The 26,170-nt window shown below is 44.3% G+C and overlaps 1 protein-coding gene and 1 pseudogene across 4 annotated transcripts in view; one reads left to right on the plus strand and one right to left on the minus strand.

Annotated features, from left to right (window-relative positions):
* The window catches only part of PTPDC1 (protein tyrosine phosphatase domain containing 1), an 88,736-nt gene extending 71,605 nt beyond the window's left edge, over positions 1-17,131 (minus strand). For 2 of the 4 annotated variants that reach the window (XM_059656444.1, XM_059656445.1), the window contains exon 1: positions 16,535-17,131. The gene's annotated coding sequence lies outside the window, so the exon portion shown is untranslated. The remainder of the gene's footprint in view (positions 1-16,534) is intronic. The other 2 variants (XM_059656442.1, XM_059656443.1) reach the window with 2 other exon arrangements.
* On the plus strand, positions 1,514-1,658 carry LOC132212911 (small nucleolar RNA SNORA48; annotated as a pseudogene).
* Positions 17,132-26,170: the final 9,039 nt, after the last annotated feature.

Here is a 26,170-nt window from a genome sequence, read left to right on the forward strand (position 1 = left end):
GTTAGAAACATCGATGAGAGAGAAACATCGATCAGCTGCCTCCTGCACATCTCCCACTGGGGATGTGCCCACAACCCAGGTACATGCCCTTGACTGGAATCGAACCCGGGACCCTTGAGTCCCCAGGCCGACGCTCTATCCACTGAGCCAAACCGGTTTCGGCCAAACACATTTTCAATACACCTGTTGTCACTTACTAGCTGTGTGATCTTAGGCACATTTATTAACATCTGAGACTCACTCTGTCTGGTAGTTGTTGAAAGGTTACCTGAGAGCCTGTATACCAAGTATGTCAAACTCGTGGCCTACAGGCCGCATGCCTCATTTATTTGGCCCATGTTAGCCTTTGAGTTTGCTGTATACAGACTTAATTTATGCCTGGTCCATATTCAGTTTGTTCTCAACACAGTAGTCAGAGTGATCTTGTTAACTTAAGCTGGGTCATGTCATCCCTCTCTTCAAAATCCTTCTAGCTACCACACATGTCCTGACCAGGGCCAGGAATCGAACCTGCAACCCAGGTACATATCCTTGATTCAGAATTGAACCCGTAACCCTTCGGTGCACTAGCCAACACTCTAACTACTTAGTTTGCATTTACCTAACAGTAGGTATTCATACAGATTATTGTGAAGGTGTGTCTCCTGGGTTCTGTTTATGTTGCCAAATCACAAAGCCTTTTAACAGTTCCTGAGCCAATTTTCACAAAATCTTGAAATACAATACAATCTCAGCCAAAATCCCAGCAAGTGATTTCATGGACATCAACAAACTGACTCTAAAGTTTATATGTAGAAGCAAAAGACTTAGAATAGCCAGCATAATATTGATGGAGAACAAAGCTGAATGACTGACACTAACTTCAAGACTATGACAAAAAGTAATGAAGACAATGTGGTATTGGTAAGACACGAAGATCAATGGAACACAACAGAGAGCTCAGAGACAAACCCACATAAATATAGTCAACTAATGTTTAACAAAGGCGAAAAGACAATACAATGGAACAAAGACAGCTTCTTCAACAAATGATGCTGGGACAACTGGTTATCTACCATGCAAAAAAATGAATCTAGACACAGACCTTATGCTCTTCACAAAAATTAACTCAAATGGACAATAGACATAAATGTAAAACTATAAAAGGTAACATAGGAGAAAACCTAGATGACATTGGGTATGGTGATGCCTTTTTAGATACAAAAAGACACAATCCATGAAAGAAATAATTAATAAATTGGACTTAATTAAAGTTTTCTGATCTGCTAGAGACAAGAATGAGAAGATAAGTCACAGACTGGGAAAAAAATATTTGCAAAAAACACATGATTATTATCCAAAATTTACAAAAACTCTTAAAATTCAACAATAAGAGAACAAATAACCTGATTAAGAAATTGGCCAAACACCTTAACAGACACCTCCCCAAAGAAGATATATAGATGCAAATAGCATATGACAAGATACTTCATGTTATATGTCATCAGGGAAATGCAATTAAAACAACAATGAAACCCCCTGGCAATGGGCAAGGAGACACCTGATTGGTGGTGTTGCTCTTAAATCAGTCAGGGGCAAAGCAGATGTACAGTCCTTAGTTCATCCAAGCTTGATGCCTGTGTCGGTGGCCAGAGCTGTTTCATGCCTGAGGCACATAAAAAAAAAACAACAAAAAAAACCCAACAACAACAACAACAATGCACCCTGGCGAGAGTGGCTCAGTGGGTTGGCACGTCATCCTGAACACCAAAGGGTTGAGGGTTCGATTCCTAGTCAGGGCACATACCCAGGTTGCAGGATTGATCCCAGGTTGGGCACATGTGCGAGGCAAGTGATCGATGTTTCTCTCTCACATGGATGTCCTCTCGTTCTCTTTCTCTCTCTTTCCTCCTCTCCATTCCTCTTTCTCTCAAATGAATAAAAACATATCCTCGGGTGAGGATTTTAAAACAACAACGGGATACTAATATACATCTATTAGAATGGCAAAAATCTGGAACACTGACAACACCAAATGCTGATTAAGATATGGAGCAACAGGAACTCACATACATGGCTTACAGAAATGCAAACAGGCAGTTTGGTGATTTCTTACAAAACTAAACATTCTCTTAATATATAAATCAGCAATTTCACTCCTTGGTACTTTCCCAAAGGAACTAAAAACTATGTGCAAAAACGTGCACATGGATATGTACAGCAGTTTTATTCATAAAACTTGGAAGCAACTAAGATGCCCTTCAATAGGTGAATGAATAAATAAGCTGGAATACATCCCAATAATGGAATATTATTCAGCATTAAAAAGAAATGGGCTACCAAGCCATGAAAAAACATGGAGGAATCTTAAATGCATATCACTATGAAAAAAGAATTTAATTGTATTACAAATGTATGATATAGCCTCACTGGAGGGAATAGAGAGGAAAGGATCTAAGTAACTTTGGAAATGACTAGAAACTGTAAGACCACCACAGATGGTAATGCTGCTTCCCATGGAGGTACTGGTTAGAAGTTCTGATGCTGCCATCGTATACACTGGGACTGAAAAAATAAGTAAAAAGATAGTGAATGGTAGGGGCCAGGTTTCTCACTGTTGGAATGAAGGATGACAGATACGTAAGGGGGAAAGTCTAGAATGAACCATGGTAGTTCTGAATTAGTGTCTAAGTCATCAGTGGGAATTCCTGTTTAGCTTAATATAGAAACTGATGAGTAAAAGGAGAAATAATACAGGTATATATGTATACAGAGGTTAATATGCATACATTTATTTCCTAGCTCTGGTCACTGACAGGGTTTAAAAGCAATGACATCCCTGTAATGATGAGCACATCAGAGCAAATCCTGGTTTCTAATATCATTCCCCAACAAAAGGATCCAGGGATCCTTGCTGAAATGGCTGGCTTAGTGCTGGAACAGAATATATAAGACTAGAAGCCCGATGCACGAAATTCATGCAAGGGTAGGCCCTCACAGCCCCGGCTGCCTTGGCCCTTGCAGCCCCGGCTTTGTCTGGAAGGTCAACGGGAAGATCGTCCAAACAGTCTTTCCACTGTTCAGCTGTCCAGTCTAATTAGCACATTACGCTTTTATTATTATAGATGAGCCTAGAGCATCTATCCTGTAGTGCCAGAAAGTAGGGAGGTACTCAAAACACAAACTGCTGGGAGTATGTCAAAGGGATACAGAAGGCAACTGAAAGAGCCCCCATGGCAAGAGATGAAACACTTTGAGCAACAAAAATAATGAAGTTTTCAGTTATGTCTGGTAACAGAAAACTTTGACATGTTCAATGATAATAAAAGTAGGTAAGCTTTGATATCTTTCCAACTTTAAATCATGTAAAATTGTGTTCTTGTGCAGGTATATTTTTTCAGCGTAGGAGGACAGACTATTCCAGGAACATAGCTTAAATGGGACAGGTACACTGGAGTGTGTTTACAGGGGAAGAGGCCAGGAGAGGTAGGGACTCACATGAACAACAGACCAATTCAATGTAATAAATACGTGAGCCCCTACTAGGTACCAAGAACTATGAGATGTAGGGGAGAATACAAGGACAAATAAAATAGTCCCTGACCTTTAAAAGGTAACTGTCTGGCTCTGCTGGTGTGCTCAGTGGTTAGAGCGTTTGCGTGCACACTGCAGGGTTCTGGGTTTGATTCCTGGTCAAGGGCACATGCCTGGATTGTGGGCTCGATCCCCAGTGGGGGGCATGCAGGAGGCAGTCAATCGATGATTCTCTCTCATCATTGGTGTTTCTATCTCTCCCTCTCCATTCCCCTCTGAAATCAATAAAAATATATTTTTAAACAAAAAGGTCTAGCCCTAACTGGTTTGGCTCAGAAAATAGAGCATCGGCCAGAGGACTGAAGGGACCCAGAATTCCATCAAGGCACAACCTAGGTTCCAGGCTCCATTCCCAGCCCTAGTTGAGGGGCATGCCAGAGGCAACCAATCAATGTGTCTCTCTCACATCTATGTTACTCTCTTTGTCTCTCCGCCTCCCTTCCATTCTCTCTAAAAATCAATGGACAAATATCCTAGGATGAGGATTAACAAAACAAAAACAACAAAAAAAGAAGGTTTACCATGGATCCAAGTAAAAATTATGAAGCAAGACCGTGGAACTACAAGCTAAAAGCATAATTATTATACAATCTCTTTACAACAATTTAGACCATTAAGGGCATTCACACTTTAAAAATCCACAATGCCTGTTAGAAATATCTAATCATTCCATCATATTAGAAGAGAAGAAACTTATCTAAATGAGAATTCTTTTCCCATGTGCACCAGGAAACACACACAACTAATCAAAGAGAGAAGAAAACCTCCCCCTGTGGTCCTGTTTCTCATCTCTGTTCTCAATAAGCTTTTGCTCAAAGGAAAGAAAACACTGAAATAGAGTCAGCTAATTGTGTAAAGCCTTTTACTGATAAAATTAGGCAGGCTAAGTTAGATGCATGCTAGGTCCTTTACAAAACAGGCTTAAAACAGCGGTTCTCAACCTGTGGGTCGTGACCCCTTTGGCGGTCAAACGACCCTTTCACAGGGGTGCCTGGCCCTTTCTCCAGAGATTGGACCTGCAGGACTACTGAGGGAGTGAGTGGCTGCTGCCGGGCTGGTGGGCCATCAGGATGGTTGGTCAGCTGAGCGGCGCTCCCACTGTGGGAGTGCACTGACCACCAGGGGGCAGCTCCTGCATTGAGCTTCCCCCTAGTGGTCAGTGTGCATCATAACAGCTGGTCATTCCAGTCATTCAGTCGCTTAGGCCTTTCTATATATACTAGAGGCCCAGTACATGAAATTCGTGCACTGGGGGGCGGGGTTCCCTCAGCCCAGCCTGCCCTTCTCACAGTCCGGGAGCCCTCAGTGGATGTCCTACTGACGGCCACAGTCTGGCAGCAAAGGCTTGGATCAGGCGTCCCGTGTGTGTGTGTGTGTGTGTGTGTGTGTGTGTGTCTGTCTGCCTGCCTGCTAGGGCCTGCCCCCAGCCGTGCCACGTAGGCTCGAAGCAGTTGCCGTGTGTGTGTGTGTGTGTGTGTGTGTGTGTGTGTGTGTGTCGCCACTGGGGGTCTGCCCCCAGCCACATTGGAGGCTCAGAGCAGGCACTGTGTGTTTCTGTGTGTGTGTGTGTGTGTGTGTGTGTGTGTGTGTGTCTGCTAGGGGCCTGCCCCCAGCCACACCATGGAGGCTTGGAGCAGGAGCCCCTCTGTGTTGATCTGTCAGGCTCCTGGCCTCCACTGCATGTTGTACTCTCCCTTGAGCTATGGCCAGGATGGGGGTGCTGCTTGCAAGCTGGGCTTTCCTGCTCCCGGATCGCCATGGCGACCGGGCAGCAGGCCCAGCTGGGGGCAGCCTGCAGGCCAGGTTTTCCTGCTCCCGTTTCAGGCCCAGCTTGGGGCTGCCCGCAGGTCAGGCTTGCTTTCCTGCTCCTGGATCAGGAGCAGCTGGGGGCTGCCTACAGGCTGCACTTTTCTACTTTCCGATGGCCGGATCACCACAGCGACCCAGGGCAGAGCGGCACTTTCCTGCTCTCCAATAGTCATAGGGTCGCGGCTGGGGGCGGGGCTTAGCAGTGCGGGGCTTAGGTGGCACGGGGGTCCCGGCTGGGGGCGGGGCTTATGCCCCACTGCCCAGGGCTGCACATGGGGCCTGGATGGCAGCTTGTGCTCTCCCGCCCTGCCTGTAGTATAGGATAGAGGCCTGGTGCATGGGTGGGGGCTGACTGGTTTGCCCTGAAAGTGTCCCAGATCAGGGTGGGGGTCCTGCTTGGGTGCCTGGCCAGCCTGGATGATGGGCTGATGGCTGTTTGCAGCTGGTCACACCCCCTTCAGGGTGGGGGTCCCCACTGGGGTGCCTGGCCAGTCTGGGTGAGGGCCTGAGATCCGTTTTCAGGTTGGAGGGCAACTTAAGCTCCCAGCCTCGCCTTTCCCCCCACTTTTTTTTTTATTCTGGGATTTATTTACCTTCTATAACTGTCACTAGAGCTGAGAGCCGGCTCCAGCTCTGAGGGCTGAAAGAAGGTTCTGGGTCTGTTTGGCTTCTATAATTGAAACTCTGTTTCCATCACTGCCACTCTAAGCTCTGAGGCCTGGCTGGCTGAAAGCAGGTCTCTGGAGCTTGTTTAGCTTCTATAATTGCAACATAGTTGCTTAGAGTGCAGCTCAGAGCCCAGCAACGGCAGGCCAGGAACGCTGGCTTCCTCCATCACTGGAGCAATCAAGCCTCCTGTTTGCTTCAGCTGTGTGGCTGCCGGCCGCCATCTTGGTTGGCAGTTAATTTGCATATCCTGCTGATTAGCCAATGGGAAGGGTGTCGGGGTTATGGTCAATTTGCATGTTTCTCTTTTATTAGATAGGACTAGTAGCCCGGTGCATGAAATTTGTGCACATTAAAAGGGAATTAATTGCCCTAACCGGTCTGGCTCAGTGGATAGAGCATCGGCCTTCAGACTCAAGGGTCCCAGGTTCAATTCCGGTCAAGGGCATGTACTTGGTTGCGGGCACATCCCCTGTGGGGAGTGTGCAGGAGGCAGCTGATCGATGTTTCTCTCTCATCGATGTTTCTAACTCTCTATCCCTCTCCCTTCCACTCTGTAAAAAATCAATAAGATATATTTTTTTTAAAAGGGAATTAATTAGCAGAGATATTTTAATATTGCTATTTGCCCTTTCTCTATAATAGAAGTGTGAGAGATGAAAGGAAATTAGTAAAATATATATAAAATAATATGTAAATTTATTAATAAACAGTAACAAAAGGATATAACAAGAGGCATGATATAAAAACGACAAAAGCATGATATGAAAACAACAAAAACATGATATGAAAACAACAAAACCATGGTATGAAAACAATAGTGATGCAAACAATGACTGATAAAGTGATTAAACTTATTCTTTTTTTTTCTGTTTTCATTTATTTTTTTTATTGCTTAAAGTATTACAAAGGGTACTACATATGTATCCATTTTATCCCCCCGCCCTAGACAGTCCCCTAGCCTCCCCTATCCCCCAGTGTCTTATGTCCATTGGTTATGCTTATATGCATGCATACAAGTCCTTTAGTTGATCTCTTACCCCCCTACCTCCTGCCCCCCAACCTTCCCCGGCCTTCCTGCTGCAGTTTGACAATCTGTTTGAGGCAGCTCTGCCTCTGTATCTATTATTGTTCAAAAGTTTATAATGATCTCTATTGTCCATGAATGAGTGAGATCATGTGGTATTTTTCCTTTATTGACTGGCTTATTTCACTTAGCATAATGCTCTCCAGTTCCATCCATGACGTTGCAAATGGTAAGAGTTCCTTCCTTTTTAGAGCAGCATAGTATTCCATCGTGTAGATGTACCACAGTTTTCTAATCCATTCATCTACTGATGGGCACTTAGGCTGTTTCCAGATCTTAGCTATGGTGAATTGTGCTGCTATGAACATAGGGGTGCATATATCCTTTCTGATTGGTGTTTCTGGTTTCTTGGGATATATTCCTAGAAGTGGGATCACAGGGTCAAATGGGAGTTCCATTTTCAGTTTTTTAAGGAAACTCCATACTGTTCTCCACCGTGGCTGCACCAGTCTGCATTCCCACCAGCAGTGCACAAGTGTTCCTTTTTCTCCACATCCTCTCCAGCACTTGTTGTTTGTTGATTTGTTGATGATAGCCAGTCTGACAGGTGTGAGATGGTACCTCATTGCTGTTTTGATTTGCATCTCTCGGATGATTAGTGACTTTGAGCATGTTTTCATATGTCTCTTGGCTTTCTGAATGTCCTCTTTTGAAAGGTGTCTATTTAGGTCCTTTGCCCATTTTTTGATTGGATTGTTTATCTTCCTTTTGTTAAATTGTATGAGTTCCCTATAAATTTTGGAGATTAGGCCCTTATCAGATATGTCATTGGCAAATATGTTTTCCCACACAGTGGGTTTTCTCGTTGTTTTGTTGATGGTTTCTTTTGCTGTGCAGAAGCTTTTTATTTTGATGTAGTCCCATTTGTTCATTTTTTCTTTAGTTTCAAGTGCCCTAGGAGCTGTATCAGTGAAGAAATTGCTTCGGCATATGTCTGAGATTTTGTTGCCTTTGGATTCTTCTAGAATTTTTATGGTTTCCTGTCGTACATTTAAGTCCTTTATCCATTTTGAGTTTATTTTTGTGTATGGTGTAAGTTGGTGGTCTAGTTTCATTTTCTTGCATATATCTGTCCAATTTTCCCAACACCATTTATTGAAGAGACTATCTTGGCTCCATTGTATGTTCTTGCCTCCTTTGTCAAATATTAATTGAGCATATTGGTTCGGGCCGATTTCTGGGCTCTTAAACTTATTCTAATATCTCCCTGTGCACCACATTAAGAGTGAAAACACTTTCAGATGCTTGACTAATTTCCCTTGTGATGAAGTATTTAGAACTTTAACTGTAACGTCACATGCTCTTCAAACTCGAGAGAAAGCAACATATAACTGATCATGGGCGAAAATGGTTTCAGGTAGGAATATGTCTACTCTGTCTAGAGTTTGTCCTTGTGATTTATCAACAGTCATCACAAATGCTGGCATCGCGGGAAACCTTTGTCGAATCAATTTAAATAGGAGGCCAGTGTCAGATGGGGACAAATTAATTCGTCGAATCAGAACAACCTCTCCCTCTGCAGATCCTGTTAATAATTAGAAATTGAAGTAGTCATCAAAAAGCTCCCAGCAAACAAAAGCCCAGGGCCAGACGGCTTCACAGGGGAGTTTTACCAAACATTCAAGAAAGAACTAAAACATATCCTCCTCAGACTATTCCAAAAAATTCAAGAGGAAGGAACACTTCCCAGCTCATTCTATGAAGCCAGCATCACCCTAATCCCAAAACCAGATAGAGACAACACAATGAAGGAGAATTATAGGCCAATATCCCTCATGAACATAGATGCCAAAATACTCAACAAAATTCTAGCAAATCGGATCCAGCAATACATCAGAAAGATCATACACCATGACCAAGTAGGATTTATCCCGGGGATGCAAGGATGTTACAATATCCGCAAATCAATAAACATGATACATCACATAAACAAATTGAGAGATAAAAATCACATAGTCATATCAATTGATGCAGAAAAAGCATTTGACAAAATTCAACACCCTTTCTTGATAAAAACTCTCAGCAAGGTAGGAACAGAGGATCATACCTCAACATAATAAAAGCCATATATGACAAACCCACAGCCAACATCATAATCAATGAGCAAAAACTAAAACCATTTTCCCTAAGAACAGGAACAAGACAGGGATGCCCCTTCTCACCACTCCTGTTTGACATAGTACTGGAAGTATTAGCCATTGCGATCAGACAAGAAGAAGAAATAAAAGGCATCCAAATTGGAAAAGAAGAAGTAAAACTGTCCTTATTTGCAGATGACATGATACTGTACATACAGAACCCTAAAGACTCCATCAAAAAATTATTAGACTTAATAAATGAATTCGGCAATGTAGCAGGATACAAAATTAATGACAAGAAATATAAGGCATTTCTTTATACTAGTAGTGAACTTACAGAAAGGGAGACTAAAAAAGCAATCCCATTTACCATCGCACCAAAAAATTTAAGATACCTAGGAATAAACTTAACTAAGGAGGTAAAAGACTTATATGCGAAAAACTATAGGACACTGAAAAAAGAGATAGAGGAAGACATAAACAGATGGAAGAACATACCGTGTTCATGGATTGGTAGAATCAACAACATCAAAATGTCCATACTACCCAAAGCAATTTATAGATTCAATGCAATCCCCATTAAATTACTAATGGCATATTTCACAGATCTAGAACGAACGTTTCAAAAATTCATCTGGAATAAAAAAAAGACCTCGAATAGCTGCAGCAATCCTGAGAAAGAAGAACAAAGTAGGCGGGATCTCAATACCAGATATCAAGCTGTATTACAAAGCCACTGTTCTTAAAACAGCTTGGTACTGGCAAAAGAACAGACATATGGATCAATGGAATAGAATAGAGAACCCAGAAATCGACCCAAACCACTATGCCCAATTAATATTCAACAAAGGAGGCAAGAGCATACAGTGGAGTCAAGACAGTCTCTTCAATAAATGGTGTTGGGAAAATTGGACAGATACATGCAAAAAGATGAAACTAGACCACCAACGCACACCATACACAAAAATAAACTCAAAATGGATAAAGGACTTAAACGTAAGGCGGGAAACCATAAAAATACTAGAGGAATCCACAGGCAGCGAAATCGCAAATATATGCCAAAGGAATTTCTTCTGATACTGCTCCTAGGGCAATGGAACTAAAGAGAAAATAAACAAATGGGACTACATCAAAATAAAAAGCTTTTGCACAGCAAAGGAAACCATCAACAAAACAACAAAAAAGCCCACTGCATGGGAGAACGTATTTGCCAATGATATCACTGATAACGGTTTAATTTCCAACATTTACAGGGAACTCATGCAACAAAAGGAAGATAAACAATCCAATCAAAAAATGGTCAACGGGCCTAAATAGACACTCTTCAAAAGAGGACATACAAAAGGCCAAAAGACATATGAAAACATGCTCAAAGTCACTAATTATACAAGAGATGCAAATCAAAACGACAATGCGGTATCATCTCACACCTGTCAGAATGGCTATCATCAACAAATCAACAAACAACAAGTGTTGGAGAGGATGTGGAGAAAAAGGAACCCTTCTGCACTGCTGGTGGGAATGCAGACTGGTGCAGCCACTGTGGAGAACAGTATGGAGCTTCCTCAAAAAACTGAAAATGGAACTCCCATTTGACCCAGAGATCCCACTTCTAGGAATATATCCCAAGAAACCAGAAACACCAATCCGAAAGGATATAGGCACCCCTATGTTCATAGCAGCACAAGTCACCATAGCTAAGATTTGGAAACAGCCTAAGTGCCCATCAGCAGATGAGTGGATTAAAAAACTGTGGTACATCTACACAATGGAATACTATGCTGCAGTAAAAAAGAAGGAATTCTTGCCATTTGCAACAGCATGGATGGAACTGGAGAGCATTATGCTAAGTGAAATAAGCCAGTCAGAGAAAGATAAATACCACATGATCACACTCATTTGTGGAATATAGAGAACAACATAGACTGATGAACAGGGACAGACCCAAAGACAGAGAAACAGCGATCAGACTATCAATCCCCAGAGGGAAAGTAGGGGAGGGTGGGGGTAAGGGGAAGAGATCAACCAAAGGACTTGTATGCATGCATATAAGCCAAACTAATGGACATGGACAACAGAGGGATGAGAGCATGAGTGGGCGCGGGAGAAAATGGGGGTTCATGGAGTGGGGGGGATGAGGACACATTTGTAATACCTTAACCAATAAAGAAATTTAAAAAAAATGCTGAAGGATTGGTTGAAAAGTTTTGACAAGAATGTAAAATGTTAACTATGTGTAGCTGACAGCGGCTCTCAACCTGTGGGTTGAGATCCCTTTGGCGGTCGAATGACCCTTTCACAGGGGTCGCCTAAGACCATCCTGCATATCAGATATTTACATTACAATTCATAACAGTAGCAACATGACAGTTATGAAGTAGCAACGAAAATAATTTTATGGTTGGGGTCACAACATGAGGAACTGTATTTAAAGGGCCAGAAGGTTGAGAACCACTGGACTAGATAAACCTTCCTTCAGAGATTCTCCCAAGAAAACCATCCTGTGAGTGGGGGTGCGTTGGTGGCTGGTGGTGGTGGTGGTGGGGGGGGGGATGGAATCAGAATTCAGGAAGGAAATAAGAAGTGGATTTTCCTCCCGGGCAGGTGCTTTGAGTTTCTGAATTTATCCTGCAGAGCAATTTAATAAATGGATTTTTTCGTCCCTGGTCTAGTGATAAAATAACTGCTTTAAAAGAACTGGAATCATGTGACTGAAAAGCAGAGTATGACCTCATTTTTGTAAAAATATAAATAAATGTACTTAGACGAAAGACTCAAAGAATATATATCAAAATATTAACAGAGTACATTTTATTTTATTTTCTGAGTAGCAATATTTGACACTGAATACATATTACCTTTGTAAGAAAAAAATGTTATTTTTAAAAGACCATATGTATTACATATAAACTTCTTGGGAAACAGTCATAACACTAATTAAACTACTGGGCAATTAAGTTCCTAAAACAGATTTCTAAAAATGAAGAAAATGTCATTCTCTATAATCTTTTTCACCTAGAGTTGAATTAATACTTATAAACTATAAAAGTAACTTATCAAATATGACTTTGCAAAGGCATGATTCTAAATGAAAAAAAAATGCTTCCATGAGTAGGAAAGATCACAAGGCCCTTCTTAAACCTATAAAATTTGCCAATGAATCTATTAAAATAGATCCATTTAATCCATTACAATTCCTGGCACAGAGTAAGTGCTCAAAATTTTGATGAAATAAAGTCCCGAGATTATATAATATATATCCAGATAACTTTCCTTTTGAAGGGTAGGATGCCACAATGATTAGATCAAACGTGCTGGAGAAGAAATGGTGAATAGAAATAATGCAGAGACCAAAAGGGCAAGCCTTAGTTTCTCTCAAGTAAACTATCTGGGCCTTCTCCTAACTATTCCCCACCTGCAATGGCCAACTCCTTGTGCTACAAACACTGCAGCATCCAGACAAAAAGTCTAATCCAGAGATTGATACTTATTCATGCCCACACAGAAAGAACAAAGAGGGGATGTGTTCTTTCACAGCAGCCAGTATGAGGCTAGGTGATCACCTTGCTGTAGAAACTGTCACTCGAAAGGCTGTGAATTAAAATCATAAGTTTTACCACCAAAGGACAAATGTTAGATTTTTAAACCATGACAAAAAAGTAATGTCCAAATATGTAACTAGATAGCTGGCAATAAAAATTAGTAAACTGAGAAAATGCAGAATCATATTAATATTTAAAGTTATTTTTTCATGCAAGTGTAAATAGTTAGGGATTTTTGAATCTTCATCATCACAACTAGTCAACTTGCAAAGTTCAGTTCTTTAAAAACCCAATCTGTTGTTTACTGTGATCATCATTTGATCAACGAGAAAAATTAAGATATGTAACTTCTAAATTATATGTAAAGTTACGGAGTTAGTTGTTCTCTCTCACACCTGTCTAACGGTCAGTTCATACTCATTCTGGGTGTTAAAAATTCCCACGGGCTTAAGAATCAATACATTTTACAGAAATCCCTGAGAAAAATATTTTTGGACATAATTTGCTACCGAACTAGGTGCCCATGCTAATTGTTATTAAAAGCAGTAATCTCCAAGAAAAAGAAAATTAGAACTTCCTAGAAGTTAAGCCAAAGGACTATCAAAGTACTGACATTTTTATGGGACAAACACAAACTGTATCTGTTGGATCCATTACAAACAGTATTTCAGACCTGGGTAATCTTTACCTGCACTAATTTATTTTCCTTAAGTTTCCCATTTTCTGACACACAACCTACTTGCACAATCTTAATTGAGGCTTGAACTTAAGAGAATTTTCTAACCAGTATTTTGTTACAAATGACACTCAGTGAGAAACACATTTCCTCATCATATTAACAGAGACTTTTGTTTTATTGTTCAAGCATTTATCACAATCAGTAATTACCTTGTTTTGTTTGCTTATTGCCTTTTTCCTACATAATTTCTGTATGAACAGAGTCCCTATCTTCTTCACTGGTATCTCCCCTACATCTAACATAGGTGCTTGGCACTAACAAGGACTCATATTTACTGAATTAACAAGTGGATGATTTTGGCCACGGCAAAATATGATAAAAAGCTAGACAATATGCCCTTAGATTTCTCAAAAATATTTTTTAAAGCTGGTTATTTTTAAAAAATGCTTCACACATAGATTCTGAAAAAAGTTGCATCTTTTTGGAAATGAAAATAACCTCAAATATCACAGCAGGGTTGGAACCCACAAAATTATTCTAAAGAGAGTGAAGGTGAAAGAAAACTAGAAAAAGAATTGTGCTTATTACTCTACCAGGGTTTTATACATGCTATCTTAGATAAAATCTTGGAGGCACCATAAATATGAGCGAAGTGAGAATCAGAGGGTAAGTCATTGGCCCAAGGTCAAGAAAGTGTTGAGCCCTAGCCGGTTTGGCTCAGCGGATAGAGCGTCGGCCTGCGGACTCAAGGGTCCCGGGTTCGATTCCGGTCAAGGGCATGTACCTTGGTTGTTGGCACATCCCTGGTAGGGGGTATGCAGGAGGCAGCTAATTGATGTTTCTCTCTCATCGATGTTTCTAACTCTCTATCCCTCTCCCTTCCTCTCTGTAAAAAATCAATAAAAATATATTAAAAAAAAAGAAAGTGTTGAAATTGGAATTAGAATATCATGTCTTTCATATATATATATATATGTGTGTGTATATATATATATATATATATATATATATATATATATATATATATATATAGTTTTTTTTCCTTTTCAGATAGAGGAAGGGAGAAGGAGAGAGAGATAGAAACATCAATGATGAGAGAGAATCATTGATTGGCTGCCTCCTGCAAACCCCACACCGGGGATGGAGCCCACAACCTGGGCATGTGCCCTGACTGGTAATTGGACCATGACCTCTTGGTTCACACGTCAATGATCAACTACTGAGCCACGCAAGCCAGGCTATCACGTCTTTTCTTAAACCAAAGCCCATTTTATCTCTTTTACTCCATGTTGTCTCTACAGGAACCAGAAAAAATAAATAACTTTTCCTAGTGACACACACTAATTCATTAAATGATACAGTTACTGTTTGCAAAGAAATGTTTACATAATTTAATTTTTATAATTTTTACAACAGTAAATATATAAGCAAATTAAGTAATTAAATACATCCTTTGGTGAGGTTGAAGTGATATGGGAAAGAACAGATAAAGTCACTAGAAAAGAAACATTCCAATGTACACATTCTCAAACCCACTATACCATTTATTTTAGAGCTAAAGATCTTCAGACTTTGAGGCATTTTTAGTTTGGAAAAAGGAAGATATGCCGTTTATCAGAATTGTGATCTAAGATTAATCTTCAGGGTAACTAACTGCCAGGTTTCCAATTGGAATTTATAGTTCAAGCCCATCTCTCAGAAGAATTTCCTAAATTTTGTGAACCTGAACAATCTATGTGATTAACAACAGGAAGATGGTTAATTAATTGGACAATACAACAGAACATGAGAATAATTCTGTTAGAGTACCGACATTTATGGGTGAATTGTCGTTTTTAAACTTTTTCATGGTGTTTTACAGTTTAATATTAACTTTAAAATTAATGCCTTGACCTGCTTTTTTAGGAAGGTCAGAATAGGACTGAAGGAAACTCTACAAAAGTCAAAGTCAAAGCAAATTGTCAGCACTTTCTCAAACTGAGAGCTGTTCAGCAGCGCAACATGCTATCTCATCCTAAGCCTTGGCTTCTCCCAACAAAGGATTTCCTCCTGAAGCTTGTCAGTCACCTGCCCAGAGGAGGCGCTGGAATCTGCTCAGGAAGGGACACTTTGAGTCCCTTGGGTACAACCCCATGAAAACTGGGTGGGAAATTAGACAACAGTAGTTGTCCTCAAAATGCTCCCTAGCTGGTTTGGCTCAGTGGATAGAGCTTTGGCCTGCGGACTGAAAGGTTCCCTCTTCGATTCCCGTCAAGGGCACATGCCTGGGTTGCGGGCTTGATCCAGTAGGGGGCCTGCGGCAACCTATCAATGATTCTCATCATTGATGCTTCTCTCTCTTCCTCTCCAACATCAACAAAAATATATTGTTTTAAAAAAAAAATGCTCCCTGGATCACCAAATGGAATCACCTAGTAAAGTTAAAATACAGATTCCCCAGGCCCGGTTCCAGACAATCCACATTCCTGAAGCTGGTTGGGAATTTGCACCTGTTAAAAGTCACAAGATGTGATTCTTTTTTCTTTCTTTTTTTTTTAATCCCCATTGATTTTTAGAGAGAGGAAAGAGAGAGGGAGAGACAGAAAGATATATCAATTGGTTGCCACCCACACGAGCGCCAACCAGGGCTGGGGATCGAACCTGCAACCGATGTATGTGCTCTGGGCTGGACTCTAACCTGGGAACCCTCAGTCCTCAGGCAGACACTCTAACCACTGAGCAAAACCGGCTAGGGCCACAAGGTGGAATTCCGGTGCACGAGGAGGTGGGGCCACGCTGGACTGGAGGCTGAGACGGGACGAGCGGGTGGTTTGGGGCCGGGCTGCCGGGGTTAAGTCTCAGTTCCCCCATGAATAGCTCTGGCGGCGCCCCTACTTCTCACACAGAAAGTGGGAGGAGGCTCGCGGGGCCGTGGAGACCGAGCGCTCCGTGCCTGACGCGTGTGAGCGCCGCCTGCTTCCCCTGCATGTGCGGACAGCTATTCGGAACGCGCGTTTCTCCCCTAAAGCGGCGTCTCCCCTTTTTCTCAGCATCCCCGCCCCCCGGGGCCTTTCTAGCCATTTTCTCTCCCGACCCTCCTGCCCCAGGACATGAAACTCACAGCGACTGTGCATCTGCTCGTTCTGCAGCCTTCGGGAGACGCGAGGCGCTGACCTGTCGGCGTCCTCTCCGCCCCCAGGAAGGTGAGCGGGGACCGTCCTCTCCGCCCCCAGGGGGTGAGCGGGGAGCGCTGTGCCGGGTCCGGCTACACACGGAGGCGGAGTCGCGTCCCGTCGGCCAGAGGTCTCCGCGGGCTCCCCGCGCTCGGGACTCACTTGTCACTAGTTGCCAGCGTCAGAGCCAGGGGCTTCCCCGCCAGAACCGCCGGTCAGCTCCTCGAGACCCGGTCGGTCCGGGCGGCGCGGGCCGGCAGCCCCGAACCTACGGCCCGAGACCCCCCTCCCAGCACGAAGGGCCCAGGCTCACCGCGTAGGAGCCCTCGGACGTCTGGACGCCCGGGAGCCGCCGGTGCCGCTGTCCCTGCGGAGGTCGGTCTCCTCCCAGGCTCCGCCGCCCCGGCCCCCGCCCGGCGGGGCTCTCCCAGGCGGCAGCGGGTCCCGGTCCGCCCCCGGCAGGACGGGCAGCACCGCCCCCCTCACGGCCTCACCCACCCGCCACACAACCGCCGGGCGCGCGGGCATTCCCCCGGGCCTGTAGCCCCAGCCGAGGAGCCCCGCCTCCGCCACCCCGTCCACCCAATCGCCGCCGCGCGCCGCTGCACGTGACGTGCGCCAGCCAATGGCAGCCCGTGGCGGCCGTGACGCAGGCGGAGCTGCTGTGCGCTCTCCAGCGGGCGGCGCACGGCGCGGTCCCAGGGCGTCGGGAGCGCAAAGGGTCGGGGGCGCGGGCCTGCAGGACTGGGGGGCCGCGCGGAGGAGGACGAGGGCGTGAGGGAGGGTGCAGGGCGGAGTTGCTTAGGGGCAAGGGGAGCCCACGTCCTGCTCTGCTTCCCGCTGCGTTCTGAGACCAGCCCAGAAGGTCTGGGAGAAGGGAGGGAAGAATCCAGGGTGTGCACTGCCCTCCCGCCCCCCCTCTCCCCATCCCCCCCATCCCCAACTCGGAGCTACTGCAGTTTCCCGCCTTTGTATAGCCAATGCCATCCTGGCCCCACACTGGCCAGCAGCCTCCAGCGGCCAGCAGTGTTCCCAAGGACTCTACTGGGGCGGGAAGTGCTGGGGTGAGAGCGTGGCCAAGCGGGCACCCAGACCTGCTACCTTAACAGATGGGTTGCTGGGGTTCATCACATTGTTGTGCCCAGATTTCAAAGTTCCCAAGACCCCCAGGGAGCCAGTCAGTCCGATGCAAAAGCAAAGAGTCCTTTATTATGCAAGCCGGCCTGCGCTCCCCGTTCACCAGACCCACCGACACAGCGGAAAGTCCAGTGGCCGAGAGAGCGAGGCCTGATGGGACAGGGGGTTTTAAAGGGGGGTGGAGTGAGGGCAGGAGAGGGCACTGTGGGCCCTGCCGATTGGCCAGGCGCGAGTCGGTACAGGATGTGGTCATAGTGATGGCGTGCACTTCCCTTGATCACTATTGGTTAATCCAGAGAAATCCTGGGTGTGGCTAGCAGCGACTTCTTCCCGTGAGGAAGCACATGGCCCCATCCCAAAATGGAGGACCCAAGGCAAGATGGAGGGCGCACATGGTTCTGTCCCAAGATGGAGGACCCAAGGCAAGATGGAGGGCCACCGGCTCCTGCTGCTGCCGCTCGAACTCGCCACAAGGCAGGATGGCCCCCCCGCACAGCACCCACAGCTGGCCTGCGGGCAGACCGGGACTCCAGCGCATCTGGGCGGCACAGGCCCAGCAAACGGGGTGCGGCCGGTGGAGCGGCCCAGCTCTGGAGGAGCGGCATCCGCTCGGAGCAGGCCCGGCCCATGGGGCCGGCGCACTGCAGCATGGCGGCCTCCCCCAGCTAGGGCACGCGCCCCACTCCGCTGCCGCCGCTGCTGCACCGGGCCCGGTCCGGAGGGCAGTGGGCGGGTGGCAGCCCGCGCCGGGCTCCCGCCGTGGGCCGGGGAGCCAATGCCCCCCCCCCAATGGGGCCCGGCGGAGGCCAGGCCCTACGGCAGGCGCGGAGGGATCTCAGAGCCGGGCGGTCAGACTCCTCCCCCCCCCCCCCCTGCACCGCCTGGAGAGGCGGGCGGTGCGCCTTTCAACATGTAACAGAACCCCCAGCATTTTGATATTCTAAACCAGTGGTTCTCAACCTTCTGGCCCTTTAAATGCAGTTCCTAATGTTGTGACCCAACCATAAAATCATTTTCATTGCTACTTCATAACTGTAATGTTGCCACTGTTATGAATCGTCATGTAAATATCTGATATGCAGGATGGTCTTAGGCGACCCCTGTGAAAGGGTCCACCCCAAAGGGGTCGCGACCCACAGGTTGAGAACCGCTGTTCTAAACCCATAAGGTTTTAAAGACTCTATCATGGAAGAAAGTGTTAGGTAGCTACCCCAGGGATCCGGACTCTCCTCCTGCTTCTTTATCTTTACTGGCTCCCACCTCGAATTTACCTCGTGGCCCAAAATGGTTGTTGGACTCCAGCCATCACATCCTTATTTTCCAAAGGGCCTGTCCAGAAGCCTTGCCCAACAACTTCTACCCACAACATAGAGATATGAATTGAGCCTCACCCAGCTGGGAGACATAATCTAAGCACATTTCTGCCCTCAATAAAATCTTCCCCCCAAAAAGGGAGGAATGCATTTGAATAAGACAACTAGCAGGCCCTACTACATCTTTTTTTTTTTTTTTAAATATATTCTATTGATTTTTTACAGAGAGGAAGGGAGAGAGATAGAGAGTTAGAAACATCGATGAGAGAGAAACACCGATCAGCCGCCTCCTGCACACCTCCCACCGGGGATGTGCCCGCAACCCAGGTACATGCCCTTGACCGGAGTCGAACCTGGGACCCTTCAGTCCGCAAGCCGACGCTCTATCCACTGAGCCAAACCGGTTTCGGCCATCCTGTTGTTTTTTTAACGTTTGCAGGAGTGGGGAGGATGTCCTGTATCACCCAGCTCAGTAGAAATAAGTCCTTCCCCTGGCTGTGCTCAACAACTTACTAGGAAAAACATAGTCTATGACTCCCTGTGCTAGATGCTTTACATATATGTTCCTATTAACTCTGCAAGGCAGGTATTCCTAGCCCCATGATGCAGATGAACACTAGATGGTATAATGGCAACAAACTAGAATGGAGACGAGCTTTTAGATAGACCAAACAATCTGAAGGGAGTTGCTGCACAGTATTGCAAGCACACGGACCTAAAGCACATAATTTTGTGTACGACAAAGGCCACTCTACTCTGTAAGGCTGACAAGAATCAACAAACAAGGTGAGGGTAAGACCACTGCCCTGTAGCTCAGGAAGCAGGCCTCACATGTTATACAAAAGTAAAAATATTGTCATGTCAAAATACCAATATGGTGATTAAAAAGAAAGATTTTTGGTTAACAGTCTAAAAGAATTGAAAAGTTTGAACTTCATATTTCCCAGCATAGGCTAGGGGTTAATGAATAATGGGACTCACTTTGTGCATTCAATAAGCTTTAATGCCCATTGTATACTTGCTGCTCCATCAAGCATCAGGCATTAGTGAGGTAAGTTAGACATTGCCCTGCCTTTAGGGAGCCCATGATGTATGGGGAGAAAGAAAGTTCACAGACAGTTTGAACATATGACAACTCTGGGTGGTATGGGAGCATGTGAGAAGGGCATCCAACCTGGAGGGGAAGCAAGGAAGGAAGAATGTTGTCAGAGAAGACTTTTTAAAGAGATGCTAACTGAACAGGGTCTTGAAATTTGAACTGGAGGGGACCAAGCTAAGTGTAGGGAATGATAGTACAAAAGTATGTAAATAGCATAGAGGGTGGCACATTCAACTGCCGGGAAAGTATAAAGAGAGAGGAGGTAGAAGAGGATGCAGTTATGCAGTGCCTTGTTATGACAGGTCGTTTAAGCCATGCCAAGGAGTTTGCATCCTTTGGCCACTGGTATCCATTCCTTCCTTGCTTTGGGAGGAGTTATTTTACTTTGTGTGCAGTCTTGGTGGCATTCTTAATTTAAACACCCTCTGCTACCAGCGGATGGATGGATGGGCAGTTGACTCAAGCTAAGCCAATTGAAACATCACCAAGTGTGAGAGGGGAAGTAGTTAAGGAGAATATGGAAACATCTTCATTACAAAGAAAGTGATGGGGGTTTCTTTGGGTCATGAAAAGATTGGGAGATTGGATGGAAAGCCAAACCCAGGGTAGAGATGATGTGTGATGCTTTCCTATAGCCTGGATTCTTGTTACTTCATTTTCACATCTCATAACTGGATATAAATACTGTATTTTATTGCCCAGCTGGCATGGCTCAGTGGTTGAGCATTGACCTATGAACCAGGAGGTCACAGATCCATTCCCAGTCAGGGCACATGCCCAGGTTGTGGGCTCGGTCCCCAGTGTGGGGCATGCAGGAGGCAGCATATTGATGACTCTCTCTCATCATTGATGTTTCTATCTCTCTCCCCCTCTCCTTTTCTCTCAATAAAAGTATATATTTAAAAAAATAAAGTAAAGCCCTAACTGGTTTGGCTCAGTGAATAGAGCATCAGCCTGCAGACTGAAGGGTCCCAGGTTTGATTCCAGTCAAGGGCATGTACCTTGGTTGCAGGCACATCCCCAGTAGGGAGTGTGCAGGAGGCAGCTGATCAATGTTTCTCTCTCATCGATGTTTCTAACTCTCTATCCCTATTCCTTACTCTCTTTAAAAAATCAATAAAATATATTTTAAAAAAATAATAAAGTAAATAAATACGGTATTTTATTCACTGGAAATATGTACTCTATAGTAATTGTAATCATATTTTTAAAAATATTTTATTGATTTCAGAGAGGAAGGGAGAGAGAGAGAGAGAGAGAGAGAGAGAAACATTAATGATGAGAGAGAATCATTGATCAGCTGCCTGCAGCACCAGGGATTGAGCCCACAACTCGGTCATGTGTCCTGACTGGGAATCAAACTGTGACCTCCTGATTCATAAGTCAATGCGCAATCACTGAGCCACATCAGCTGGTCTGTATTCAGATTTTCTAATCAAAATTTAAATACTTAGTGTTTTAAATCAGCACTGTTACGGAAAATTCAGACTATGTAGACATCATTTCTCTATGGCAGTTTGGATGGGGTGTACTATTAGAAATTTTTTTGAGTAATATGTGCAAAAACCCTGTCCAATTTCATTCTTATCCCGTGTTCACGTAACAACCTTTTTGAAGTTTCAACCCAATAACAAAAAGGTTTCCAGTAGAAAAATGATTTCTGTGTTATGTTATATGAGAATTCTTCATACCTGGTGGATATCTTGAGACCACACCAAAGCACCACCCAACTAGTGCCAGAAAGAAAACACCAAAAGGGTGAAACTGGCAGGCCCAGCCCTGCTAAAACAAATCCCACTCAGAAGGTCGGGTTCTTCACAACAGCTGATGCTGTAGTGATGACCAGTCTTTACACCCAGTAAACTTGGGGGTCAATCTCACCAACTGAAGTGCCAACGGCAATCAGGATGCAACTAGAGCAGGAGAGCACACAGAATCCACAATGGTACATTGTTGGGGCGCTTGCTGGGGAAATCAGGGAGACTGTGCCACTGGACCTCACAGGACACCTACTACATAAGGTCACTCTGCCAAGACTGGGAAACATAGCAGATCTACCCAATACATAGAAACAAACACAGGGAGGCAACCAAAATGAGGAGACAAAGAAATATGTCCCAAATGAAAGAAAAAGACAAATTCCCAGAAAAGAACTCAATCAAATGGAGGCAAGCAACTTATGGGATACAGAGTTAAAAACACTGGTTATAAGGATGCTGAATGAACTTAGGGGAAGAACAGATGATCTCAGTGAGAACTTTAACAAAGAAATAGGAAATATACAAAAAGGAGATAGAAAATATAATAAAGAACCAGTCAGAAATGAAGGGCACATACACTGAAATGAAGAATACTGGAGTCAATCAAGAGCAGATTAGATGAAATGGAGGATCGAATCAACGATTTAGAAGTCAAGGTAGTAAAAAACACCCAATCAGAATAGCAAGAAGAAAGAAGAATCCAAAAAATAAGAAAAAATGGGTAGTTTCACGGATGTCTGGGACAACATCAAGTGTTGTCCAAAGGTAAGAGAGGGAGAAGAGACAGAGCAAGTGATTGAAAATGTACTTGGCAGTAATAGTGATGGAAAACTTCCGTAACTTGGTGAAGGAAATAGACATACAAGTCCACGAAGCGCGGAGTCCTAAGCAAGATGAACCTGCCCTACCTGGTTTGGCTCAGTGGATAGAGCATCGACCTGTGGACTGAAGGGTCCTGGGTTCGATTCCAGTTAAGTGCACATGCCCAGGTTGCAGGCTCAATCGCCAGCAGGACAGAGCCAATCAATGATTCTCTCTCATCATTGATGTTTCTATCTCTCTCTTTCTCTCCCTTCCTCTCTGAAATCAATAAAAAAAATATATTTTTTTAAAAGATGAACCCAAAGAGGCCCACATCAAGAAACCTCATAAATAAAATGGCAAAAGTTAAAGACAAAGAGAGAATAAGAAAAGCAGCAAGAGAAAAACAGTTTGTTATGTAAAAGGGAGCTCCCTCCCATAAGACTGTTAGCTGATTTCCCAACAGAAACTTTGTAGGTCAGAAGGCATTGGCACCAAATGTTCAAAGTGCTGAAAAGTAAGAACCTTCAACCAAGGTTACTATACTCAGTAAGGCTACCATTGATAATCAAATGAAAGATAAAGAGTATGCCAGCCAAGAAAATACTGAAGGAGTTACAAGAAATGTTAAAGGGACTTCTTTAAGAAAAAGAAGGAAAATAAAAATATGAATAAGAAAATATCGCAAAGAATATATTCTCATTGACAAAAGAAAACACATAATAAAAGCAGTGGATCAACCAACATTAAAGTTTATACAAAGGTTAAGATGTAAGAGTAGGGCCCTAGCCAGTTTTGCTCAGTGGATAGAGCGTCGGCCTGTGGACTGAAGGGTCCTGACTTCGATTCCGGTCAAGGGCATGTACCTTGCTTGCAGGCACATCCCCAGTAGGCACATCCCCACCACCACAGCCATGAGGAAGCCCAGGGTAGACCTGCTCTGTAGTGGCCCCTGTGCTTGAGTTTGCTGCTGTCTCTCCCTCTCCCTCCCCCACCCCCAGCCCAGATAAACAGTATGTACATGCATCAAGAGAGGAGCTGAAGCAGGGGCACCCACGTCACAGATCGCTTATACCTCCCTGAGCCGGGGAGCCACAAGGTTTGCCAAAGGAGTACAGGATAATGGCCTAAGAGTCCAGCAGGCTGGGACAAACCTCTTTGGCTCTGTTGGGGGTTGAGGGAGGAAACAGCTCCAGCTACCTAGCCCAGAAACCTGTGGCAAAGGTGGGAGGGGGAACCTCATCACCTTGAAGAGTCACATCTACATCCACATTCCCGTTTAGTTTTAGAAGAGGCTCTTTCATCCCTCCGCGCTCTGACCCCAGCAGTTAAGAAGAATTTGGTGCCACATAGGGGGTGGCGGGCGAAAGATCAGCAGGAGGCAGCTGATCGATATTTCTCATCGATGTTTCTAACTCTCTATCCCTCTCCCTTCCTCTCTGTAAAAAATCAATAAAATATATATTTTTTTAAAAATGTAAGAGTAGGGGGGAGAAAATGGTGGAGGTATAAACGGACGTGTCCTGTGCCTTGTCCTGGAGCAGATAAGGGTGAGCAGCTGAAACGGGTAACATACAGCCCGAACAGGCAGAGGATTTTCAGCTGAGAGACTGTCTGAAGCTGGGAAAGACCGAGAACGCCCAGGAAAAAAAGGACGGTTGGAGACTGCAGCTGAAACTTCTCTCCGTGCACCAGCTCAGCAGCGGAGACTGCGCCATCTTGGGTAGCTATTGCCGGCGTCCAGAGATCAGCTTCTAACCTGGAAACAGGGGATCTCAAGCAGCGTGACTGCGTGAACTCAGACGAGCACTGCTTCTTCTCAGGGAAAGGTTGGACATCCCCTAAAGGTGCAGTTTGCAGTTCAGGTTGGAGAGAGGACCGAGCTCGTGTGTGCAAGGGGCGAAATCTGCGCCCCACAGAGTCCTGGGCCGTTGGGACCAGCGTGACCCGCGAGTGGGGAAGGGGCCCCACAGGGCTGCTGGCAGAAGGGAACGCTGGAAATAGGCCCATAGCTGGACTGGATGTAAAAAAGCAGCCTTGGACTTTGCCGGTGTCCCGGCTGCTTGGTGCCAGGGGCGAGTGGGCGCGCGGAGACTGTGCGCAGACCTGGAAGGTGGAGGCTTGCGAATTCACACAGAGTATCAGGCTCTTGTTACAGTTCCCCTTTGATCCGTGCATTTGATTATTAAACCCAGTGCATGGGATTCCCCAGTTGGGGTCATTCGCAGAGCCTGTAGGGGAAAGTTCTTTTTGGGGAGCCTGGGAAACAGAGCGGGCAGTAACGTTTAAAGAACCAGCTCTGGGCAGTGAACTTTCCCAAATCAGTTTCAAGTACCATAGAGCAAAAAACCCTACTGATAGAGAGGACTTATAACCTCGGAGGTCAATCCAGACACACTGCCACCCAGAGGCCGAGCCACAAACTGTCTCTTCTGTGATCACAAATAAAGGTAGTGTGGTAAACAAATACAACCTGCCTTAAAATCAGAACTGTGGTTTACGGCACGGAGGGACAGTGTATCACAGGGAAATTCAACACTCTCCTGAATGCCTGGCAGGACTAAGGCGTGCCAAAAAGAAGAGTAGAAGATCTGAAGCACCTTCACTACTGCATATTTTTATATTTTTTTTTAATTCTTTTTTCACCATTTCATTAAGAAACTATTTTATTTTTTTAAAATTTTTTTTTTCATCACTTGATTTTACCTTTTTTAATTACCACATTTTTTTAAACAGTATTATTGCTATCATTTTACCATTTTTTCAAGTGTCATTTTATTTTTTAAATTTTTCTTTATTTTATTTTGGGATTAGTGGTCTACACTCTATTTTCATCGTTCCTTTAGCATCATTTCTCTCTATCTCACATTTACCCTTAAGCCAAAACTCCCTTCCTCACTTTTCCCCTTTTGCTGTCCTGTTTCTCTTACCCTATTCCTGCTTTAGATTTTCCCTATTCCTTCTTTATACCCACTGTCTAAATTTCACCCTACTTATACATCTAATTTCCAATCCCTTGCTCTAAATCCATATACACCTCTCTATTATCTTTCTTCACTATCCAATTTTTTTTTCTCTCTCTCTGTCGTTTTGCTAGTGTTTGCTTGATTTTGAGTATATTAGGTTTTTTTATGCTTGTTTGGGAGATTGTTTTGTTTTTCATTTTCATTTTTCTGTTTTGCTTATTTTTTCTTTCTCTGGTTATTTTTGTGTTTCTGTTTTCCCTTGCCTTGCTTGATATTAGTGGTTGTTTATAGTTTGCATTAATCTCCAGGGATCTGCTGCTGGAATTCATTGAGATTAGTTGCAGTTCTCTTAGAGTTTTCCTCCCATACAAATAGCCTCTTCCCCACCTCTATTTCATTCTTCCTCTTACTTTTTTTTTTTGTCTGTTTGTTTTTTTCTTCTCTCCCTTTTCCCAATCTCATTTCGGCACTCCTTTTTGTTTTTTCCTTTTCTCTTTAATCTTTTTCT

This window comes from Myotis daubentonii, chromosome 11 (assembly GCF_963259705.1).
Source record: "Myotis daubentonii chromosome 11, mMyoDau2.1, whole genome shotgun sequence".
In the NCBI taxonomy this organism is placed as follows: Eukaryota; Metazoa; Chordata; class Mammalia; order Chiroptera; family Vespertilionidae; genus Myotis; species Myotis daubentonii.